Here is a 6000-nt window from a genome sequence, read left to right as displayed (position 1 = left end):
CACCTCTTTCTGAGTACATACAGTGTCTATACAATTTCGTCGTAATGTGATGCCAGAATGACTCTGCCTTTTTTCTTCTTTTCTTTTGTTTTCGATAAGTATACATGATGTATGTTTTGCTCAATTTCTTTTTTTTTTCTTCTCTTTCAAGACCGTCGTATCTTCAAGCTTTATGCTTATTTGACGTCAGTCTTCTGCATTCACACTCCCAATACATGCGCCATATGCAGTCAGATCATTTGATTCACTTTATCCCGAGTGGTTCCCAATTGACGTGTTGTCTTATTCTTTTCTTTAATCTGTACACGTATATTAGTTGTGTTCAGATGTACACACTGTATGTTTTATTGTCTTAAAAACAAAAAGAAATGACTGTATTTCATTTGTAATATATATTCAATGCAGAAAATTCCCAATAAATTCATTAGAATTGAAAAAAGTTTCGGTTTGAATTAAAAGTATGCTATACGAAGAGCAGGAGTATCATGATGAGTCACGGAATGTTGATTACATACGTTATGCCATGCAACATTATCAAGAATATTCTTCCAATTATTTGAGAAGTACTTTAAAGGAACCATCATCAGATGCTTTAGTGAGTAACCAATACAATCCATACACATACACATAAACAAGACAAACACGGACATTGAAGGCGAAAATTACCCTCAGCAGTCTTCCTTTAGTTAGTTTGCTCAATAACTCTCGAAATGAGAATGAATTTTGCTACCTAACAGTGCTCCAAATTAGAATTGATTGTGCGGCACAATTTGTGTTCATCTTTTTTTCGATGTCAAGAACTTCTTAATATTGATCATTGAATTCCATATAAAGTAAAGACAAAAATGTGTTGCAGTGAACAAACGGACAAATCTTGATATCAAGAAGAGTAGATATTGATTACTAAGGATCTTGTAGTAAGGTATGAATATCAATTGATCGAGCTGGAATTTGTCTTGTTTCAAAGATAAATCACCTTCATTAAGGCATTTGTCATCCTCATTATTGTGGAAGAGGGTTCCATTGGAAAAAAAAAACCCACAGGGTTATGACAGTTCGAAAAAAAAAAAGCCTTGAAGGGGTTATTGTCCTCGGAATTAAATGCAGTTGAATTATCAAGATATTTTCTATAATTTTCATGAGAACAAGCTGTGGTACAGTTCCGTGGTTTCCGTTTTCCTCTTAACCTATATGTGTACTCATTATGAAACAATGCGATTCATATAAACTTCTGTGTAAGTCAATTTTAGCAGGTGTCTAATCTCAACAACAACAAAAAATGCAAGAGGTCTTCAGAATTGAGAGCACATATTTCATTGTTTATGATTTCACAAAAATTCTGATAATATTATCAATCATTCCCAATACTGATCACAATTTCACCCGTATGATACTTCAAAGTTTCTCATTTAATCTCTCTTCTTTTTTTTCTTTTTTTTGGGTGTCATTGAGTGGAAAACACTTCTGGTAAGTTTTCCATCTGCCCATTTGTGTCATAACCGGATGGTTGGCACCATCTAGAAAATAATACACTCACGACTTGCATAAATACTGGGCGAGTCACCTGGTTTGGCATTAGCTGGTCTGGACACAGATAACTCAAGTCTTCTCCATCGCCACAGAAAGGTAAGCCAGGAGCAGTCGTTGCCATGTTGCATATCTTCCTATTTGAATAACGCTTGTAACGGTGCCTGATTCTTTTTTTCTCTCTCTCTCTCTCGCTCTTTAATAATATATGTTAATATCATATATTCTAAAAATGACAACGGAGAGCACTGTCCCTGTCAAGGAGTTGACTCAAGATTGTACAAGTTGATATATTAACAATTCTTCTCACATGAGGCTCTTATTTTCATGGCATTATAAATGGAAATATTTAAGCATGACCGAGAATGATTGGATTAGGAAAGAGTCGAGCAATCTAATCTTGTTACCTTCGGTGTTGGTTTGCCTGTTTGCAAAATGATAATAATGACACAAGAAACAGATGATGCAAGTTTGGTAGTGATCCGAGAATTTTTAGGGATTTTGAAGGATTTTTTTTTAAAATGTTTTGGCAGATGGGGTCAATGAACTTGGAAGTTCAAGCTGCGGGTATTTGAGGTATTCATACACCGCTGTGAAGTGCGTGCTATGCTCGGGCGAGTTGCAGCGTAGCTGGAACCTGATACCATAAACAAAAGGCTTCTTTGTTGGGAAATTGGGCGATTTTCAGCATGCGTGTAATGGATGGAGATGAGCTGCTTGGCGGAGGTCTGCGCTCTGCGAGAGCTTTTCTAGCTCATCTTTCGATACCCTTTCTTAACAATTATATTTCTTCATCTGATTCATTCTTTACAGAATTCAAACACCAAACCAAAATGGCCCGAGTTTTGCTCTTCGCGCTAGTTGTAGCTCTCTTCGTTGTCGCCATTGCCGCAAGTGAGAACAAGAAAGCCAAGAGTGACGAAATGGCGGAGCAGTATTACCCATACCAGAGAAGATTTGACAACTACGACTTCCGCAGTAAGTACTAGTGACTCTTTGTTTGTTTGTTTGTTTGTCTGTTTCTAACTTCCGACAATATCATCGAAGAAACGCTATGCAACAAGTACCAGCAAGATAACTGAAGTTGAGGGTTTTTGCTTCCAAAGACCTCCCCTACATCATTTTCTCTCTCCATGTCGCTCTTTGTATATGAATTTGTTATCATATGTTATTATTATCATATATGTATATACATATATATATATATATATATATATATATATATATACATATGTATGTGTACATTTTACTTGCTTTATAAGGAATACGTTATAACGAAACTTCGATAAAACGAAAGAAAACCGGCTGTTATTGAGGGCTTCGTTATAACAACAGTCGCCTATGTATGTTATATACCATACACATGTATCATACATTATCATGGTCATCAATAAATCCATATATGGTTTTCAATTTATTCTTTTCATCCCCGTAGGGTGCGCCGATGATGAAGACTGCTTCTGTGACAATTATGGAAACAGGATGTTCTGCGGAGTAAGTGGCGTTCTGTTGAATATTATACGTGATGGGTCCTTAAAGTGGATGTTTAGTTAGGTTTTATATATTGTTACACAACCAATTGTATGTTATTAGATTTGAAAGCATAAATCAAGTTTGTTACGTATGTCCTATGCTTCTTCTTTTTTTGCGATGTTGTCCAACTTATTGTACGTTTTACAGTACATCTGCAAGTATTAAGATTATAGCCGCCTTTCAATCTGGTGAACTGTAAGAGACACATCGATATGATAACGTCCTTGGCACTGACTGTAAGAATCACTGTATGTTTTTTATTCAGAAACATAAATGTACGCATAAAATGCGTCTAGATATTTTATTCATCTTTCTAACTACATGTACACTTTTTTATTTTCGTCATAATAGTAATAGATTTATTACTATTATGCCGAAAAGCTTTTCATCAGTGGAATCATGCTTTACGTAAAAGTGGTTTTTGTATCCGACCTAATCTACCGATGCTATAATGCATGATGAAATCTGAATAATATTTGAATATAGTATGTAATTGAATGATATGAAATGCAATGCAATGCAAAGTAATGTAGTGTATTGTAATGCAATGTAATATAATGTAATGTAATGTAGTGTAATGTAATTTACAACACATATTGATACTAATATGTGTATCTACATAGGTATATATACATAGAAAACTGACTGTTGTTACGTTGATTATGTTACGGGGAAAAAATAATAAAACGGGAAGTTTGTTTATAAAATATACCCCTCTCCTTCTGATTACACCTGTCCTGTGCTTATCATGCATCTTGGTTCCATTTTAATCACCCAGCAGGGATTTGGTCGTTGGTGATACACCTTCTCCGTCTCAGGAGCTTGGAAAACGAGATGCAAACTACCGCGATCAGGAGTGTAAGTTGCCTCTAAATCATTTTCTAATGATTAATGATTATGCATCTTGAATATCCTTCTTATCTTTGATCAATCTAGATCAGATTTTTGGGGGAGGACTGAATTTGCAATGAGTTGACATGACTGTAAGAATTTTCTCTTACTTTTCTCTAAAGGCATTAATTACGTTAACATCATTGTTGCGTTACGTGTAGGCATGATGGGGGAATGCACCATAAACACTGCTTTTTAGCATTTTTCCACATTCCCAGCATTTCCGTATACTTTAAATATTCTGTAAACTTTTTATGTATTGTGGTGTAATTTATGTATTCATCTTTTTGTAACAATATTTGTATGTTTCAGTTTGAAATGGAAAAGAAAATGAATGAATGAATGAATGAATCCCCTCTAGCGATCCCTGCAGCAACAACACGGAGGGGGTTCGGTTGATTAGATTTATTATTTTTTTAATTTAGAAACCATCAGCAACAGACATTTCAACATACTAACATTCTTGTTTTTGCAATGCGTGCAAGGGGGCTCTTTTGCGTTCTTTTTCATTCAAGCGTATGGCACAATGTGCCTGGTTGACACCGTTTGCTGCTAGTCACCTGGGGCAAACCACGAGATGTCGGCAATATTCGCCCGATTTCTTTTGTGGGTGGGTAGGGGTACCACTCCACCGGGTTGGCACCCTAGTGTAGTGTTAGGCTTTGTACCTTTGTCCCTGCTGGTGGTAGTCTGTTTAGTTGCTGCAAATATCAATCTCACGACGAAAATTATTAGAAAAGCTAATAACAAATTCGCAATTATTACTATTAAATTCTCGATAATACTTAATCACTAATATGTATTTTTTCTTTTCTTTTATGCAGGAGCGGATTCTATAAATTACCTCGAAATGGCATTATCTGTGAGAACCTCTTCGATGCATCTTCCTCATTCATTTCCAGATCTTAAGAGCTCTTATATCTAACCTACTCATGACTTGCCTCTTGCATTAAATGAAATGTGTAAGTTTCAGGAAGTAATAAAGATATGAAAACTGGAACGTAATAACCTTGTCATTGTTTACATCTTGCTGTCTTATCCTTTTTTTACACTCCGTACGGGTATATTAAGTGGTGATGAATTTACAACGCATGGATATTTTACTTTTCATGCATAAACGCACAGGTGTACACACCCAACTTACATGTCACAACATACGAACATATACATTATACATGTTATGTACTCTGCTTCATCGAGTTACTGTGCTGCTGTGTGTGGAGTGTTGATGAATGTGACTTTAAATTGACTGATAAGTGTGTATGTACATGCATGTATGGGATATATATACATATACATATGTATATATATATATATATATGCATGCATATATATATATATATATATATATGATGTATATATGCATATGGATATCATTATGTGACTTCATTGTTATCAATTTGTGAAGTGTACAATACTCGTTTAGGTTTTATCACATTCTTATCACATGTATATATATATATATATACATATATATATATGATGTATATATGCATATGGATATCATTATGTGACTTCATTGTTATCAATTTGTGAAGTGTACAATACTCGTTTAGGTTTTATCACATTCTTATCACATGTATATATATATATATATATATATATATATATATATATATGATGTATATATGCATATGGATATCATTATGTGACTTCATTATTATCAATTTGTCAAGTGTACAATACTCGTTTACTGCAAGAAATGCATATTTATTATTCAAACAATATCGCGAGTCACCACTCTTACGAGAATCATCGAACTCACCTCATGGCGTCTTTGTCGCTCCTATATGATATGCTATGAGTATCTATTGTCTGCTTAGTCATGAAGACAGACATTTATATTTCACTGATAACATACACAACGAAAATACAATTACCGGTACTTAAATGCAATTACATTCATACAAACTTGTATGCAAAGTATATAATACAATTGTACACACTTACATACATACATACATACATACATACATACATACATACATACATAATATACAGGAGGAAGGGGAGGGAGAGAGAGTCTGAATGTGTCATTATGAATCGTCA

This window comes from Diadema antillarum, unplaced genomic scaffold (genome assembly GCF_040938485.1).
Source record: "Diadema antillarum isolate AM-2024a unplaced genomic scaffold, OU_Dant_1.0 scf00000031, whole genome shotgun sequence".
Taxonomy (NCBI): Eukaryota; Metazoa; Echinodermata; class Echinoidea; order Diadematoida; family Diadematidae; genus Diadema; species Diadema antillarum.
Note: the sequence above shows the minus strand (reverse complement) of the source record.